Genomic DNA, 20,588 nt, shown 5'->3' on the forward strand with positions numbered 1-20,588 from the left:
CAGTTGTTGATTCTTTGAAGTATTTCTCATGCAGTCTGAGATTTGTTCATGAACTCTGCCTACATCTGTATCTTCAAAATTTCTACCTACTTTCTCTTCTAGTAGATTTAGTGTTTCTATTTTAATATTCAAATCTTTGCCCCATTTTGCCTTATTTTAGTGCCTAGTGACATACATGGGTCTAGTTTTAGCGTTCAGCATGTGGAGAGCCAGTTTTTCCAGCACCATTTATTAAAGAGGCTATTTTTCTTCTAGTGAACATGTTTGGCCCCTTTGTCAAAGATAAGGTGGCTGGATATGTTTGTAGTTGTGTCTGTATCTTCTAATCTGTTCCACTGGTTCTCGGGTCTGATTTTAAATTTTGACTCCCTTTGTTATTTTCTACTTAGCTTCATTTCTTCTCTGGTGCCTCAGAACCATGCTAAACCAATCAGTGGAGGAGTTCATTCCCTCTAATCCTGTGTCACACACTCATGGTCCTGCCACCTGTACAAGCCCTACACACCCATCCACCAGGCTTTTGGGAGACATCTATATAAGTCAGTGCAGATACATTTTTACAAGGATGGAAAGCAGACCAACCATGGGGAAGTAGGAAGACATCTCAGCCTTTAAAATAAAGTCTATCCTAAGCAGCTCACCTTATGACTCAAGCTGTGTCCTTTAAGTCATGAGACATACTGGTGGTACCCCCATTGCTTTTCATTGCTCATGTCCTGGGTGTGTAACATCTGAAACTCACAAACGCCTGGACTCACCTTCACCCATGATCCCACACAACTTGTACATGTGGCAAGGGACTCTAGGTAGGTAGCTGCTGCACTCTTAGGGACATACAGAAAACAAGCAAATAAAAGCACCACTTTCTGCTGTGAGAATGGTTTGGAAGAAATCACTTACATGATGACTCTTAGGGAGGGAGAGTGTTTGGAAGGATATCAGAGAAGGCTCCAGGAAGAGAGGTGTACAGAGGCAAAGGCCTTGAAAGGAAACAGCGTAGAGGGTAGAATGTCAGTGAGAAAGATGAACAACCACGAATCTTCTGGTCAGGAAGAAATGACAAGCAAGGGGAGGATGCAGGTTGGCAAGAAGTCGGCTTTTCTTCTCCAAAGAAAAGTCCTCTGCCATTCTTTAAAGGAGAAAATGTCATTGTGCAAAGATCGGACTCCTTGTGGGATACAGTCAGGGAACTCAGAAGCAGTCGGGGCCCTCCACTGCCCTGAGGCCTGCACCCACAGCACAACCTACTTCCAACTCACATGCCTCACGTTCCTTATATTGGAAGAAAGAGAAATTGATTAAGAATTATCTCCACTACTCTAGAAACAGGCAAGAAGTCAAACAATGCCAGCCCCTGAAGTCTCACACACCTAGTCAGCAAAGGTGGAGAGGGAGGGTGGGTCTTTGTTCCAAATCCTCAAGTGTCACTTGACCTATGTGGGACACAGATTGCTCCAGGATAAGTTCCAAATGCCTGGCTTGTAGCCCTGCCCCTCCCAGAAAGAACTTCCCTTTGGAAACCCAGGATCCTGACACCCCTTGGTGGGCAGAGTCCCAGGGTGTCTGAGACACTTATGGAGGTCACTTTGGGTGACAGGATTTTTAGTTTCATCCATGCTTGCCACACTGTGTCTCAAAAATTATGGTCATGTTGGGTTTTATTGTTTTCACACACGGGTCTCTTACATCATGTAGAACACAAACTAGTCCTGACTTCCATACGTATCTGTGTATTTGCCTTTTCAGAATTTTTTCCTCAGACAGGTTTGAATCTCAGTATTATATTCTTTCATTTCAACCTCAAGGAACCCCTTTACCTAGGGCAGGCCTACCAGGATAGAACTAAATCTTTAATGCTTGTATCTGGAAATGTATGACTTTCTTGTTTTTGAAAGACAGTTTAGCTGGATATAAAATTTTTAGTCAAGAGAAGGTTTTTTGTTTTGGTTGTTTTGCTTTGCTTTTTAATGCAAGTACCAGCCCATTTCCTCTTGACTGAGATTTTTTTTTGAAATTTACACTGTGGGTATGATTTAAAGAAAAATACTGCAGAAACTTGAGCATATCAGTAAAGTCCAATATTAAAATCACAATCTTTCTTACTATGATTAAGAATTTGATGAGATGCCAAAGTAAAACTTAATAAAAATGCCCAGCTATTTAGATCAAAATTTCTCCACAGAAGCACCTGTCCTTAAAGGAATTCTAGAGTGAGACTCAGTTTTACAATAAGGCACAATAAATGTTCATAGAAGTCATACAATGTGATGATAAAAAAGGGATTCTACAGCTCCCTACATACTCTTGACTTAAAAAATATCTAGATTTTGAAAATTATTTTTAAACAATTACTGCTATGGTTTGTGTTTAGGTGACCCCCCAAAGCCTCATGTAGTCCTGGGGTGGCTTCTGGAGTTTGTAATTGATTATTGTGAGTGTGGATGCTGTACCTGCCTTGGGGCAGGTTATTCGCATTACAATGTAAGGAGAGAAGAGAAGCTAGCTGGTTGAGCTGCTGCTACTCCTTTTTCTCTCTGCTATTTGCTGCCACCAAGAAGGGTTGCCCTCTGCCATGTGCTGCTCTGCCTTGGAGCCAGCTGAGTGTGGCCTGAAACCTCCAGTAACTGTGAGCTAAATGTACCTTTTCTTTCTTCATTTTGAGTGCCAGATATTTGTTCCAGCAATGAGAGAAGAGTAACTGAGACAGTTACCAAGAGACAATTAAAATCAGAGATAAATACAAGGCACAACAGTTTCACTTGTTGTCACTCAGATTTGAGGATTTTGTTATTTATTGCATTTTAAACAAATACAAAAAAAAAGCCATACTTTAAAAAAAATAATTGTTCCAGATAAAATTATTAATTGCATTCTAAATATCCAAAGCCTATCTTATAATTTAAATTTCAATGATAAAACAGTGTATTTTAGAACTACTTTGGGATCAATATCAAAAGAAAAGTTCTATCAGTACCTTTTGCTCAGTGGTAGCCATGGTGAGAATCAAGTTTTTCACATTTTCCCTATGACAATTTTGCAACCTCAGGAAGTAGTTAGGACTCTCAGAGAAGAAATAATTTGCATTTTCCTACCTCCAAAATGTTTATCAAATCCTATAATTCTCATAGGCCTTTGAAACAGGCAGAAAATAATAAATACTCCAATAATTGAAGCAGACCAAATGTCTGTAATGAGTGAGTCATACTCCTTTGAGGAAATGTATATTTTTTTTTAAAAAAGTACAGTCTAAACAAAGTAAGTAAAAAAATTCTTTTTTCTTCTTTAAAAATCCATTGCTCATAAAATATCATTCCACATGCTGTTGGAATTAAGGGATGAAAAGACCAAGAGAGTAAAGGGAAGGAGAGGGGCCATGCTATTAGCTCAAAAAGAAGCAAAATTGCACAAACGTCGGCACTTTATAACAGACTGGGTCACATGCCAGGACACAGACGATGGCTGGAGGTGTTTACAGTTCTGCAGGAGCTATGGTTCTATGCTCTGTGAGGATCAGTGAATAGCAGTTCACTGCCTGGGAGCAGTCCCCCCGCCTACTCCACATCCTGGATTCTGCCACTTTCTCCATGCAGAGGGCCTCTCACGCCCTGCTGAGCCCCCTGGAGGGCCTCAGGCCCTTGCCTGGGGTACTCTTCATGGTGCCTTTCCCCGGCAGGGTGAGTATCTCCTCTTCCATACCTGAGGACTTCATCTCTGAATGTGATGGGAAGAACATTATTGAAGGACATATAGTAGGACTCTATCAGTACAGTGAAATGAAGAAAAGCTGCTGCATTGAAGTTCACTGTTGCCAAGGTCCTTCTGCACAGGCTAAGAACCATCAAACATGACAAAACTGAACTTGTGTAATTTCCCACCACCTATGCACAGCTCCACCACATTTACAGAATTTTGAAGGAAATCTTCAAGTTCTGATATGTCCGCCTCACGAAGCGAGTTACCAGTGCAGAGCTGGTGACTGTCAGGATGTCTCACAACTCTTCAGGGCTCAACATAACCTGGTTCCCCAGCCTCGGGGACTGGTGTGGGCTCCCTTTGGGCTGAAATATGTATTCATCCTCCTCACACTCTTGGAGCCCTGAGTCTTCTGTGGTAGAATCTGCAGTTCAGGGATAGACCCTGGATGGAGCTGGGATGTTGATAGTGTGGGGAATTATCCCAGCAACGGGAAGAGCTCCTCTGGGAGGAAGGTTCTTACTGTTCACGGATGCCCAAGGAAATGTCCACGAGTCTTGCTGCGCCATCTGAGCCATGTCCACAGGGGCTGGAGAAGGACTCTCCCGAGCACCTCAGGAGTGGTTTCTTCTAGTACTGGTGCAGACTTTTCTTCACAAATTTCAGATTCAGGTTTTTGCTCTTGTCCTAGTTCAGGATCAGGCTCTGATCACTGTAAATGTTCTTCCAAATTATTGCTGACAGTTCAATGATAGAAAGTTCCAGAATCATCAAGTACAATCTCAGCCATCTTCTTTCTTTCTTCAGGTCCCTCTACTTCTTGGCCAGATTTCTCTCGAGGCTCAGGGTGGGGGTGAGGGGACACAGCTTGCCAGACACTCCTCTCACTGCCCCGTCTGAGTCCTGTCCACAGGCTCCCCCACTCCACACCCCAGACCTCCGAGGCTTCTGAGCAGAAATCTAATGGTAATCTTTTGGGAGAAATCGTGACGCTAGGTATCTGCCTGCTAGCTTGACGGGCATCACTGTGGCTGGCTGTGTTCTGTAAGCAGAACGTCACATTAATGTTCTACTATCACTGAAGACGCAGCATCACTTTGAGCCAGTGAGAATTTGTTTGTTTTTATTTTTTGAGATTGGTTCTTGCTACTGAATTCAGGAAGACCTTGAATTTACTGTGCAGACCAGACTGTTCTGGAACTCATGGCCATCCTCCTACTTCAGCTTCTCAAGTGCCAGAACTACAGGTGAGCACCACCACACTGAGCTGAACCAATAAAAATTTAAATAAGAAGGAACTGGACATATTTAGTACAAACTTCATGAAACTTCTAAAAACAAACCAGAAGCAAAAGGGACTTTGAAGCATTCTACTGTTTTAATCTTTCAAAAACTAAATATCAATCTCCGTGTCCCACATTAGGAAGAAACTGCGACTCTAAGACAAAAGATCCCAGAGGCCAAGAAGCGAGGTGCCCATTTTGCACCTGGCCAGCCATGCCTGAGCTGGTTTGAAGTCTGATGTCACAGGAGCCACGTGAGGTCACCTCCAAAGTTAGCTGTATGTGGGCCATGGCTACTATGGGAGGTTTGTCCTGGGGAACTCTTGTTGGTGGCTGGGATTTCTGCACAGTGTGCTTGTGGTGATTGGTGTTTTGGAGCTTTTGGAGGTTTGTTCCATCATGACACCCAGCTTAGGTGCTGAACACAGTGCAGTACCATCTAGGCTGGGCCCCACAGTCAGCTCCCGAGAAAAGACCCTCCCTGCTAAGTATTGAGTGCTGGACAACATTGGCAGCCACAGCTACACCGAGGTTCACAAGTCTGCTGTGCAGCATGCACAGGTGTGCCATACAAGACTCGCTTTATCAGGTAGCAAACATCCAATTTATCAATGTTTTTCTAGAATGGAACTCTTTGTAAGTCAGGGACTTACTGTGAGTTTCTCTGTCCCTCCTTTTCTTTCTCCCTCCCCTGTTGTTTTAGTTTTCATTTGTGGGGCATATAAATAAACATGGGATAACTGAGCTTGCATGTCTGATTTGCTGCACTTAACACTGTGGTCACAAGCAGCCAGTCAGGTGATGCAGATACATTTACAGGCTTGTCCTTGTGTAATTGTTATGTAATTGTGTGTTAATGGTTAGAGGTACCTAAACATTGCGCAGCCCAGACAATGCCACTGTAATGACGAGAGATTAGGATTTACTAATGTGATAATTTATTTATTTGGTACAGTGTCTCACTACACAGCTTGCACTAGTAGTCATCCTCCTGTTTTCAGCCTCCCCAGTGCTGGGATTATAAGCGTGCATCACCACACTGGGTCTCGGTGGCCTGCTCAGCATGCCCAGGGGTGGGGCCGGCATGACATATGGTGCTGGGCATCGAATCCCCACTCCTGCACTTGCCTAAGCAGGCACTTAGTCCCCTGAGCTATCTCATTGGCCATAATCTATACATTTATAAATAAGCACATTCTGCTTAAATGTCACTCTGGTAACAAGGACTGGTTAAAGTGTAGCATATTTAGGTACAAGTTACTTTATGTCATTTAATATTTTGCAATTAGATAAAAGTAACTAACTAGGTAACCAACCAAAAACTTCTACTAAAATGGAAATTTAAATGTGTTTAAATGTGTTTCAGAGATAATAACAAAGCTTAGTGGTTCTAATATAATTATGTCATCGTAGTTATGCCAAAATTCTGTTGCCATTGATCTCTAATCTAACATGATTTCCATGGTGACCCTGATTGGTAAGAAATAACAGTTTTCTAGTCATACTTTATATTCAAGATGCTTGAGAACTAGATAAAATAGTTAAAACTACCACTCCTGCAATAATAATTCTCATATAACTGATCTCTTTGGGGTATTGAACAGCAGAAATTTGGAGACCAGAGCTAACCAGGCTAACAGGACAGCCAACATTTTGGACCTGGTCTCCCAAGATGAATAAGGATCTAGGAATGAGGGGAAATTTCTATAAAATCCTACAACTCCTATGAGTCAGCCAATTTCCTGCGCAGGGAGACTGTTGCACACTAGAACAGGAGTCACTGTAGTCAACTACAGTTCACTGTGCTCAAATGAAAGTCATCAAGGGAAAAATCTCTCCCACTGTTCCAAGGCAAGCCGCATGGTTAAGCAAACTGTGATCCATTTGACAGATGATACTAGCAGAGGAGCTAACAGGCCTGGTACATGGTTCCAAAAGCAATCCCCAAAGAGCCTTTGGGCAAGAGGTTAATTCTGACTAGCACAGGTCTCACTTTAACATAGTTTTAAACACCCACCAGGAAAGCACAAACAAAGATATGTTAAATTAGTAGAAATGTAGGGTAGAGTTAGAAAGGGGGCTCTAGTTGCTCTACTGATACTAAGACAGGAGATTAGGGTCTAGCAAAGCTGGCTGGGAAAGTAAGCATCACCTGTTAATTAAAAAACAAATTCAAGGGTGCATAAAGGTGCAGATAAGTAGAGTCACTGTTGATCCTAACTCACCACCGCTTAAATAGGCACCTGTACTGAGGCTTTTGCTTTTAATTAGATCCATTTTGTGGGTAACTGTGCTAAGGCTATGGCTCCCAGGCTCTCAGTCGTTTGTCTAACCTCCCTCTTTGTCAAACTTTGTCCTTCACAAAAACTTGGAAATCTGACCTGCCCCTCTTTGTGAGTCTTACATTCCCAACATAATAAGCAATAGTCACTAGCTCCCCTTCCAGCACCCTCTAAAGGGGATGTGTCCCTCTCAGGGGGAAGTATTAGGGCATGGTAAAGCTGGCTAGGAAAGTAGGGGAGGCCTGTTAATTACATACATGCAGTGCAGTTTCCAAAGGCAGGCATGTAAGCTTTCCATGAGAACTCAAACACTTTCTGTGGGTGTAGACTAGACCTGATGTCAGCCTGAGTAGTGGGTGAGGCAAACAGGACAGTCTACTTTGCGCACTAGGCTTTCTTTACCTGGTGGTCTGCCCTCAAGCTGTAGAGCATGCTTCTTTTCCTACTCTTAGTTGGCTCAAACGTGCTCTTCAGGGCGTGTTTCTTTCCTTGTTTTAATAAAACTTTGGTACCATTTGCTCTTATCTGACAAGCTCTTTGCTCAGGACAGAAATAATCTAGAAAACACCTCCAGAATGAGACTCTAGACTCCACAAACCTGGTAGCGTTATCAGCCAAATTTTGCTAATGTAAAAGGAGTTTAGAGGCTGCCACGTGACTTGCACAAGACCATCACCTTGGAAGTGGGGAAAGCACAACTTCATCCTTGTCCAGTCACACATTACATCCTTTGCCATTTTGCTTGCCTACTTCTTTAGAAAGAATGGAAGAAATATATTGTGAAACAACTCACAAAAAGTATCAGCTGCTTGGTATTTATCCACAAACATGAATCTCAGGAAAATCTAAACTGAGAACCCAAAAGGTGTTAGATAACTTTGGAAACATACACTAGAAGTGAAGTTAGTGGTTTAAAAAAAAAATCTAATTTTTACCTCCAAAGATATTACTATTCTAAGAAATGTTCTACAGATACATTTATGAATCTCTCTCTCTCTCTCTCTCTCTCTCTCTCTCTCTCTCTCTCTCTCTCTCCCTTGTCAATTGAACCCAGAACCTTTGCTCTGAGCTACACCCCAGGTCCTTTTTTTAAAAAAATGTATTTAGTAAATTGTCTATAGGGTCTCACTACACAGATAAGACTTGTAGTGATCCTGTTTACAGCTTTCCAAGTGCTGGGATTACAGGCGTGTACCACCATGCCCAGCCTCAGTGGTCGCCTCACTGCTCCCCCGGGGTGGGGCCAGAATGGCAGGTGGGGATCCAACCCCCGGCCCCTGAGATTTCTTAAGCACTTGCTTTAATCCTCTGAGCTACCTGACCAGCCTTTTTTTTTTTTTTTTTTTCGCTGAACCAGGGATTGAACTCAGGCCTTGCACTTGCCAGGCAAGCACTTATTCTACTGAGCTATCTCCCCAGTCATTTTTTTAAGGGTCTTTTTTATTTATTGAACTGTCCTGGTTAATCTTAAACTTGAAATTATTCTGCCTCCACCTTCCAGAGAGGATTACAGGGGGGTATCACCACCATGCCTGGATCCCATCTTAAGGTGTTAAACAGCACATTTGTAGGTTTCCAGGGTGAAACACAAATAGCATTACCTCCTGACTGCCCAAGACTTCACCTCTAGTGATAAACTCACATAGGCTCCTTGTGGATTATGTGTGCTACTATGTTTATTTTCTATTGTTACTTTCACAAAGTGTCATGAGCTTGGAAGCTTGAGAAAACGCATTAATTGTAGTTCTGCAAGTCAGAAAGTGGTCATGATTTAATTGAAATCAAGGTCTTGGAAGGACAGCCTTCCTTCCTGAGCACTGCTGGGGGCACCCACTTGCTGCCCATTCCGTCTTTTCTGGCTGCCAGACTTCCTGGGCTGTGGTCCCTTCCTCCACATTCAAAACCAACAATAACCCATCCCATCTTTCTCCTGTTGGGTCACTCTGATGCTAGCTCTTCTTCCTTAGTTGGCACTCAGCTCTGCTACCACCTCCTGTGTCCCTCTAGGTGTGGGACTTCTCTCTAAGGCAGAGCTGGCTGTGCACATCTTCAAGTTTTGCTGGCTAGCTTAGAGAGTCAGCCCCCATCTAAGGATCCCTGGTAAGGTCATCTGTTACTAAGTTTAATCTCATTAGCAACTTGAATTCTCCTTGGCTGTGCATCACAACATGATCACAGTGATTGTGGTAGCTGAATTGATTGCGTCCACTTGAGTAAATAATGTCCAACTAAATCAGCTCAGCATAGTTCAGGGTGTGGAAGACTAAGGTGGCACCATTATTGCCAGAGAGGCGTAAAAGAGAAACAAAGAAGGAAGGTTTACTTCTGCTCCTGGAGTAGCTCCGGTCTTCCCTTTCACCTTGGGTGTCATCTCCTGGCTTCCAGGCCCCTCAGCCTTGCATCGCAGACCCTTCAGCCTCCTGATATGGACTCGCACCAGAAACTAGATGGAGCACCAAGCCTTCAGCTAAGTCCTTAGTTTCCCCAGTGGGCAGACAGATCTTTTGCACTCTTCCACTGCCATCTATGTGGGAGCCACTGTAAGCCAATTTTAAAATTCTTATATATGTGTATATTTTGTGTTATATATGTTTCTCTAATAAACACTGGCTGACATATGGATTAAGACATGAACATTTTTGGGGAACCAATATTCTGCTTCAAAGAGATATAGATTCTTAATCTTTGGATTATGTCCTCATAAGTATGGGCAGAAATGAGAATCTAAAGAAGAGAAATGAGACTCTAAGCCAGAAAATACCGACTTCAAGAAGATGTCATAAAAATATTGCTATAACACCCATTGCAGTCACAACACTTCAGCATCAAAGCATGGGTGCTCGTTCATTACCCTAGACTTCAAAACTTGAAGGTGCTCCAGCCAACTCTGCTTTAGGGATAAGTTCCACACCTAGAGGGACACAGGAGGTGGTAGCAGAACTCAGTACAAACTAAGACTTCTGCCTCCCTGATCTGAACTCTGTCTCCCAGTCACAGCTCCTCCGGGGAAGGGGCTCCCACCTCAGCAGGGACATTTATTGACAAACCACCACCTGCCAAGACTAACTATGCTACTTGACAAATGCGTGTTTTACAGGCTCAGGGCATTTGGAAACATTCCAAGGTAGCTTCAGCACTGGGAAACCCCCAGGTCTAGCCTTCCAGGCTCACTCCACAGATGAACTACAAAGGTGTCTGGGCTCTTCCTGGTTTCTTGCCCTCAGAGTCTTTCAAAAATAAAGTTCTGTTCTCTCTGGGGGTAAAACATAGTCTCCAAGCCTTAATTCCTTATTTTATGTGCCAGCTAGGATTGGATATCCTCGTCCTTCACTTTGCCACTGCCTGTGGAAGGCAGCATGAGCAGCCTACCCGCCTTTCAATTGTAAAACAGGAAAAATCGTGCAAATATAGAGATGAGTTAGTTATTATACTAGAAAGAGAAGAAATATTTTAAAATTTACCCTGAATTGGGCCATTTGGCTCCTTTTAAATATTCACGTACCTTCTTGCTTGTTGACTATTGAGGGGTTGTGTGTAAATGCTTAGCAAGTTTGTCTGGGTCAAAACTCAGCTCTGTGTTTACTAGCTGTATAACTTTGCTACATTATTCGGTATATAACAAGTGGTATAGTTGCTGCTTGTCGCTGTTCCAGTCTGTGAAATGAGCTGGGACTATATAAGGTAATACATAAAATACATCATAGCACCAGGCTATGAGTAGCTGGCAACAGTTTCTGCTCTGACCTAGTTAGTTCAGCAATTAAAAAACAACTCCAGTCACCATGGGCAAGGCAAAATAGTGCTAAGAGCATAGCCATCTTGTCACCAACCCTTCATCATGCGTGGCTTACTGCAGCAGTCCGAATCTCAGCTTCTGAATTCCCTAAAACATTGTCAGATATTACATTTTTCAACCTCTGTTAAAATAGTGGTGTAAAATAATAATAATAGTATATCTCTCAGAATGTTATAGTTTCAGGAAATAAGTGTGACAAGTCTAATGTCTTGGTGCTTGTCCTGTCTTATAACAAATACACAGCTACAGACAGATAGCATTGGTGGTAATAATTGTTATGGTTTGTGTCTAGTTGTCCCCCCAAAGCCTCATGCAGTCATGGGGTGAGGACTTCTAGAGTTTGTGTTAACTCATGATTCCACTGGGATTATGTGTGATCCAAGGCTGGGATTATGGGTCTTAGTACTCCTGGGATTACCCATAGGTGGGTAAATACTGGGAAGTACCCATAGGTGTGAGTACTTCCCCTACCCTGGGGCAGGTAATTTGCATTACAATGTAAGGTGGGAAGAGAAGCTAGCTGCTTGAGCTGCTGCTACCCCTCCCTTGCGCTCTTGCTCTTTGCCGCCGCCATGAAAGGTTGCTTTCTGCTCTGTGCTGCTCTGCCTTGGACCCAGCTGAGTATGGACTGAAACCTCCAGTAACTGTGAGCTAAATAAACCTTTCCTTCCTTCATTTTGAGTGTCGGGTATTAGTCCCAGCAATGAGAGAAGAGTAACTAAGACACAATGTACCAGGACTTCTTACTATAATTGAGATGAATAAAGTGATTATTTTACCTTGAGATGACCAGGAAGAGTCATGGTGGATTTTCTACTTGTGAGCGGTAGTGACTTGGGTCTCTCTCCCCCACCTCCAAGTGCCGGCAGCATTTCTCCTCCATGCTGTCTTCCTTTTTGAGCTGATTCTCCTGACCTGACAGAAAGAACTTATGACACCCTGCGCCCAGGACGGGCTCACTGGCCCTGCCTGCTTTCTGTGCCTGCCCCAGTACCAATCACTTTAGCCAGGAAAATGGAAAATGTGCTGGAGGAGGCCTTGGTCACAGCCCAGCTTTAGGATGGAAGGAAGTGGATTCAGACTTCCAGTTCCAGAGGAACTAAGAGAAATGAATGAAGGATCCTCAAGACAAAATTAGAGAAAAGAAGAATGGATCTTGGGAAGGTGAAAACATTGTCTTCTGGTACAATGTTATTACGGTATTGTCAGAAGCCAGTCCTGGCTGAGGAATACAGCGGTTCATGAGCTGCTACCTAGTGTGACTCCTGCATAAACTCCGCACTCGGTAGTTGTGACAGAATGGTCCATCTTTCTGGCTTGGGTTTCCTGTAAGGAAAAACATTTCCTACCATTTTAAGGCTGCCCAGAGAGTGAGACTGTGGTAGTTCCAACATATGCTCACAAATTCTTTCTTGCTCCCTCTTCCCTAGGAGACTTGGAGCCTCATTGAAATCCTCTCAAATGCTGCCTGGCCTTCTCGAGTCCTTGCTGATGAGTGGAGTGGGAAGCACGTGGCAGTGTGCGGCTCCTGCAGCCTCCTCCCTGTTCTCCTTCCTGAATTGCTGATTCTGGGAACTAGCAGCTACAACATTGTCAGAAAACGCAAAGAGCTTCCAGGGATGTCCAATGCACAGGAAGTGACAAGCGAAGGGCTCCACTGCGCAGCCAAGAGTGCGCCGTCTTGGAAGGACACCTCAGTTCTAGTCCAGTTTCAGCTCTATAGTGTTGGGTAGCCTCTGCACCAGCCAGTGTCTTTCTGACTCTCAGAAACTGTGTGAAATTGTAAATATTTGTAAGAGTGTGGCACTAGGCTTTAATATAGCTTGTTATATAATAATAAATAATTAATATAAGACATCAAGCCAAAAAGCACCTCTACATTAACATGGGATAGGCATCCTACGAAGCCTTGTAAGAGAAGTAATGGGCAGCCCCATACAACATAGACCTGACTGAAGGTAGTAAAACTCATCTTGAGATCATCTTATTAACTTCATATTCTCATGACACAGTGTAAAAGCATGTACTTTAACATTATTAATTCTATAAAGGACCATAGAATTGGAAAGGTCTCCAATGTCTAATTATTTTCTTGCTTGTTTTGCTTTTAATGTTTGGTTTTCAGTTTATAATGTCCAAAACTATTAAATGGATAGCTCAAAATGGACCCTGGAAGATAAAAGCTAGAAGCACAATGGATCCTAGAAGGTAAATTTTTGAGCCTCCGTTTCTTCATCTATAAAATGGGAATAATAATAGTAAAAATCCTACATCACTCAGGGTTGCATCGCGGCCCTGCTGAGATCCTGTGGCCTACGTTAGGCGTGGTTTCATGGCAGAGAACATACTGCAGCACTTGAGAAGGAATTTCAGGGTCGAGCACCAATTTCAGGTTCGAGTAATTTCTAAATAAATGGTTATTTACTTAGTTTTTAGTCACCGTAGTCAGGCATGGGAGGAAACCACCTGCTCCTTCACATTCTTTCTCTCTCTTCCAATTTGAGGTCTGCAGAGCCCCACCTCCTCTCATTATTTTTCCTTTCCCACTGCTTCTTCCTTCTGTATGTTCGGGGTGATCGTCACACCCTCTTTATAAAGTGAAGAACGAGAAGAAGCAGTGTGCAAATCTAGACTAGTTCTGGTGAGGAAGGGAAGGCACAGCAGGAAGAAGTTTCGCAGTACTTGCTTTTCCCGTCATCCCTCTCCCAGGTCGGGCTCCTCATGACACTTGGAGGCAGAATCTAAATTCCAGGACACTGAATGGTTCTTGAGAGAAGCATCAATGATGGGGGAGGGAAGTACAGGGGAGGGCAGAGGAGGAGAGGAAAAGGAAGGAAAAGAGAGACAAAGAGAAGGGAAGGGGAGGGAGGGGAGGGGAAAGGAGGGGAAAGGGGAAGAGAAAGGAAGAGAGCGGAGGGGAGGGAAAGGAAGGAACACATATGATTGACCTCAGGGAGCTCAGGATTCAGTGCAGGGACTCATGGATGTTTTGGTGTACCCTGGGGAGACTGTGGCAAGAATGAGGAAACGATTGACAAGAGACAAGAGCTAGGCCAGGTGGAGGCCCTTTTTCCTGATGGGCAAAAGATCCAAACAACAAAAGTAGGGACACTGATTTATAGTGTTGCAAAGTTAGTATCAGGAGACACAAGGTTACCTGGAAACTAATGGCTGAATTGTCCAGGTGGGATGCTTTTCTCAAGACTAAGTTGCTTGACTGCTTTAGGCACCGTGACCCTATCCTGCCCTCACTCACATGACCAATTTCCAACTTCCATTGCTCCCAACATTTATAAAGGCCGATGAGGGCTTTTCTTCCTTGGGCTGAAGTCATGCAGACTTTACGGTTTCTCTTTGGTCAGTCGGTAGTCATAAGTCACCCAGGAAAGGTCTAGGCTTTAGGGAAGACACATCTCTGTAGCTGGGGCAAGTCCTGTAGGGGCTAATGAGAGAAATCTGATTGCATCAGGACTCAGGGTAGCCTCAGCAACAGTGTAAGGAGGTTCTGGGTGGCTCTGCACTCCCTTCACCCCAGTTAGCGCTGGATAGCAGGCATGCCTCATATCTTGCAGAAAATTGATAAGTAATGACTACGAGCTGGCTCCACCTCTGGGCTTCTTTCCAGAGCATTTTCATGATCTCTCTCTTCAGGCAACTTCACTACATGGATCCTCAAACTACAGCGAACCCAGACAGAACCCTGTGAGCATAGCCAGGGCCTAGGCACTGAGACAATCTGATAAAGACTCCTTCTCTATGCTAGTGTTTTCCAGGCAGGGAGTCATGTCTCTAACAGGCTGTTTCCAGGAGCTCGAGAGCATGCAGAGTCTGCTGGGATCAGCACTGCAGGATGTGCTGCTGCCCAGCAGCTTTCCTGAACTTGGCATTCACAGCTAGCACTGAGCTCTCATACTGGCTGCACCAGACTTCGCAGCTCTGCACTTCAAGCCAATGGACTATGCAGCAGGGGTCGAGCTGGGGCTGGGGCTCTCTCTAAGGAGAGACTTCACTGCCTCCTTGTTGGTAGGCAAGGGCAAGCCTACTAATCATCCATCACGACATTCTGCAGAGAAAATCAGGTCAAGTGAATATCACAGGCAGCCTTGAAGGACAAGAGAAGTGACCAGGCTGGCGCCTCGGAGAAACACAAGGAGAGGGAGTGCAGCTTGATTTCCTCGCCCTGAGAAAGAAAGGTTTACAAGCTGATTCAACTTAGGAGCTCATTGCTCCTCTTTTCTCTTGGCCATTCTCTGGCAGTTCCAGGAACTTGCTGATGGAATCAAAGCAATCATCATTTGACACCATCAGGGCCAGCTTTGGGTCTGCCACCCTGGCTGGAGCATTTATTCCTTCAGCAAACATGTATTCTAGGGCTAGGTGCTACCCTGTGCGTGGGGAGAGAGCAGGGAATGAGCAGGACACCACACTCCCACCTGCTGGATGGAACATTACTGCATATACACTTAGAGATTTGAACTTGAACCCTAATTTAAGAGGACTAACCACTCATCACGCCATCTGTATCACCCTGCTTCACAAGTATGCCCTCTCCTTTCATCACTTTATTTTTTAAATTTGTCCTCATGCTCCAAGATTTATTGCATTTAAGATTCACCATAGGAGGATAGTCTACTTTGGAATTTCCAAGAAGTGAAAATGGCTGCAATGGGTATCTGTTGGAAGACTGGAAGTATAGATTTTTCAGCAACGAACAAGAGGTATGGCACAGGTGGTCCACTCGTCCCTCCTTCATTCTCCCTGACTACTGCCTGATTTCTTTAACCAGCACTTCCTGCAAGACTCCCCCCGCTTCTACCTAGGTTGATAGCTCTTTAGAAGCCTAGTCCATTTTGGAAAGCTCTATACAGAGTTGTAGCACCCACAGCTCAGCTGGAAACTGTTGACTCACTGTGATTCCTCCTCAGACCAGCATGCGCATGTCCCAGCCTCTTCCCAGTGCCCTTCCCTGAGATGTCAGTTACTTGTCCCAGGTTCCTTCCCATGTCTTCTGGTCTCTGGGCTTGGGATGCGTGTCCCCTGTGTTCATGTAGCTGGAAGGCCTTGACTGAAAAGTCATTTCCATAAGAAATCCTAGTGTTGAACTTCCAGCTATCGTGACTGGCTTTCCCCCAACTGTGTGGGATAAATGAATGAGTGGATTGGATGGGCGAGGTGCTCTTCCACTCATTGTTCTGGTTCTGCCTTTTAGGCTTTCCCTCACTGGCTTGCTTTCTTCTCAAGATCATTTTCACCATAGAATGAGTTCATGCCCTCTCCGACCTCTGGTAACTAGACATCCTTGATTCCTTCTGTGCTTCTTTGTAAGCCGCAGCATGGACACGGCCTCTGAGTTGTCCAAGAGGGCGCTCCTGTGGCTATGTTTGGCTCAATTGATTCTGAGCAAAAAGGAATTAAATTCATGGATGAAGAATCCCTCACAGAGCCAGTAGTGAAGGAAAGAAACAATGAATGGAAACAGTGACAGGAAATCTATATTGCAGGTAGCGGCTAAGTACAGAGAACACCATGCTTATGTTACTCAGTTTTCGTCCACGCCTACAAAGGCCTGCAGACATTGTCCTAGACAGCCTATTCCCTGGGAAGACCAAAGTCCAGCCTGAAAAGAGAACGAGTCTGTAGGAAAGGCTGACTCACTCTAAATAAAGTAGCTTGTGGTTATTTCCATTTTCTTTTCTGTTTGTATCTGAAAAGTGCTGGAATTCTAATGCCTACGTACTCCTGGCCTGACTCTTCTGAAGTCTGTAGTCTTGCTTGGGTGAGTCATTTTCTGTCTTTGACAGTAAGTGTCTCATCTACAAAAAGAAAAATATCATGGTCATTTGCATATATCCTCATATTTACTTCCTTTGAAAAATATCTAATCAGATTATGTGTCTTGCTTTAATCAGATTACTTAGGTTTTTGTTTGTTTGGTTTGGTTTTTATTTTTGCTTTGCTCGTGGGGTTTTGAGGTCTTTATGTATTCTGGGTGGTAATCCTCTGCCGGGTGAGTGGTTGATAAGTGTTTCTACCACGCCACGGGTCGTTCTTCATTCTGTTGATCCCTCTGCTGTGGAGAAGCTGCTCAGTTTGGTGGAGGTCCTCTGACCCACTATCACATTTCTCGTCTGCTTTTGGCACTTTACTCCACCCTGCTTTTACTGTCTATACTAGTCTCTCAAATTGTTTTCACCATGATTTTTTTTAGCAGTAAGTTTCCAGCCTCACACTGAGGCCATTGATCCATTCTGTGTTGATTTTGTAGGAATGTAGGTGAAATGAGGTCTAATTTCATCCTTTCCCCAGAGGTACTCGCTTTCTCCAGGGCCATGTGCTAAAGGGGCTGTCTTTTTTCCAATGCGTGATGTTAGGGCTTTGGGTAAAACAGTCGATCTGATAGAAGGGAATAGAGTAATAATTGCTAGAGGTTACCAAAGAGACAGACTGTGTTGGACACCAGCTCCCAAAATACAGTTAGATGGGAGAAATATGCTCCATGGCAGAGGCTCTACAGTTCACAACAACCTATATGCCAAATGAAAATGCAGTACACACTCCTTCCCATTGCCACAAGGTCAGGGTGCCCGTCCCAACTCTCTAAAACCATCCCGTGTGTGGATTCAACTTGCTGAATGTGCTCTATCATGCAGGTTTAGAACATCTCGTGCACACAGTGGCATCTCCTCCACATGGAATATTTCTCCACATCCTACCCCAAGCCCCCAAATTTAGGTCTCAATTTAGGTTTTTCCCCACTTCAGTGAGGAAACTATCTAAAGTATCTCCCAACCCCATTTATTTCCATCATGCCAGGATTTGTGTGTGTGTGTGTGTGTGTGTGTGTGTGTGTGTGTGAACACTTGTTAGAATCTGTGATCATTTTACTTGTTTCTATACTCAGGGGGTATTGGTCTCTCTCCCTTCATACAAATAGAAGCTCCAGGAAATCACGAGCCAGGTCTTGCATCCCGAATGCTGAGCACTGGCAGTGCCTGACATACAGAAAAGCACGTCTAATAAAACCGCTGTATGACTAATGCGAGGAACAAATTTCAGCAAATTTCACCTGTTTTGGAAATGGTAGGTCCCTGCAGACGATTGGCCAGCAGGCCGATCACAGTCTTTGTGCTGTTTAGTCAGTCCGTGTTTATTCATTGGAGAGAAAATGCTCACACTCCATAGTCAAGCTTTCTCAGTGAACTTTGTTCTACCGAAGCTGCGCGTGTGGCCCATGAATGGAAATGCTCAAGGTTAAACCTGTGCTGTAAGATCAGTTCCCTTCCTCTCTGGCTCAACCCTGAATCCACAGAAAGTGGCTGATCCAGATATGTGGGTTGGGGATTGGTGGCCATAGAGGAGTGCCACTCAAGTCTCCCATTGAGAGGAACTGCTGCAGGCATTGCAGGGCGGGCAGCCTCCAGTCCCAACCCTGTCAGGCCCATCGCAGCATGTCCACCCTGCCTCCACTTTCCTGTGGCTGCTTCAGCTGATGACTGGCCACAGGCCAGGTCTCAGGTCCACTTCCTTTGTTCTCGATGCTGCGCCCCTCTAGTGAGTTACCTTGCTCAGCGTGGTCTCATTGACCTCTTGATTTTCATAAACTTCACTGTGGTCTGATGCTCTTACTGCCCGACTCTCCCTTTACCATCTAGCCTCTCTCTCTACCTTATCCTCATCTCTCTCTCCCCTTTATCCTTCCATTAATAAACCTTTTGTGTGTCCAATCTCGTCTTAGTATCTGACTTCCTTCGTGTCCCGAGTAGCCTACTTGGAGATAAGTGACAGTTGCAGGTATTTATTTATTTATTTATTTATTTTTAAAATTTTGTTCCATAATTTTATTGAGAGACAAATAGCAATGAGACAGTTTCAAATCAAATTGGTATGACAGTTTCAATAATTAACACTTTGCATACTCTCTTCCTAGTGATTATTTGCTATACAGAATGTAGACATGATATGATTTGACTGATCTTATGAGATCCAAAAGCTACAACTCCTGTTGCATAGGTCTTGCTTTATCTTGGTCTTAACCATCCAGCAGAAAAGTATAAAAATGAAGTATAAGAAGTAGATCCATGCTGTTATGTTGAGCTGTAGGGGACTCAGGTCAACAATTTCTGACACTGCCAGTCAAGAGGAAGACCCAATACTATTATGGACTGCAGATAGTTATTTGAATGTAGGCCTTTGAAATCCAAGCAACCCAAAGAAAAAGAAAGAGCCCTGAGACTTAAGCTTCATTAGTTCCACAAGAAATCCACCTCTGGCAGAAGCTCTCCATTGGGAATTTTGAAACTTGGCCGACCTTGGGATCCCTTGGGGAGTTTTAAAGGACACTGATGTCTATTTTCTACCTGGGTCTGGAGCATGACTGGCGAGCCAAGATTTCCCGAATCTCCAGAGTGCTTCTGATGTCAGCCTGGAAGGACAACCCTCACTTTTCATGGATGGTGAGTGGACAAATCACCTTCAGAAGACTCCGAGACTCCTGGCCTTGCTTACTTGGATGATACTGCGCAGTCCTGCTCTGGTGTGTCTCACCACAACCAGTGATGTGCTGCCCAAGAAGGCAGGGCCCCTGTGAACTCTACAGGCTTCTACCTAGATCCGGAAAGGAGACTTCATCAGCTGCCTCGTACAGCCCAGTGAAACAGTGGCTACTGAAGCACTTGGGTTTCCTCTGGGATCATTAATAACGATTGTGCAGTGTGTGCCTTAACAGCCATGAGTCTTTAAGGGCATGAGGGGAGATGTACAGATCTTAGGCCGAGATATGGAAGACTCCCCAATGGTTAAATTTACTGTGCTGTGAACGGAGGCAAGCGCCATCCATCCCACCTTGTCTGTGTGGTGGCATCAGTAACACACAATGGCCTGCATTACAGGAAGGAAATTTGCTTTTGCCAAAATTAGCCAGAAGGGGCCGGGGAGATGGCTCAGTGGAATAAGCGCTTCCCCGGCAAGCGCAAGGGCCTGAGTTCAATCCCTGGTTCCGCAAAAAAAAAAAAAAAAAAAAAAAAATAGCCAGAAGGACAGTTTGCAGCTCTCCTGAGTAGTTCACTTGCACGAGTCTTTTGAAGATGCTGGCTAACAGTGCAAATGTCCTGGCATCATGCAAAGTCCAGAAAAGCTGAGAGAAGACAGAAATGAGGCAGGTGTCTGCAGTTTTCATAGTTGCTTCAACTATCATTTATGCAAACTAAGGCGCCTCCACACCATTAGTGTATTTGGATCCAGAGTTTGTGCCCAGTTAAAATGACAGTGACCTCCGTTTCCCTGTGGACATTTCATTCATGGCAAATCTACTTCCACATCAACTCCACCCCACTCAGAATGACCAGGGGATTGAAAATGACTGACCGAGAGTATAGTTTGCACCTTACGATGAAAACAATGTCAAATGTGTTCGAGAATGCAGTGCACACCAATGAACAAACATAAATATTCATCATACATTGTGCTATTTAGCAACATAAATCTAAATTTATCTTTCTGTAGCATAAATTAAGTAAGAAACATGAAAGTGAAGAG

Source organism: Octodon degus, unplaced genomic scaffold, assembly GCF_000260255.1.
Source record: "Octodon degus isolate 3935 unplaced genomic scaffold, OctDeg1.0 scaffold00210, whole genome shotgun sequence".
Lineage (NCBI taxonomy): Eukaryota > Metazoa > Chordata > Mammalia > Rodentia > Octodontidae > Octodon > Octodon degus.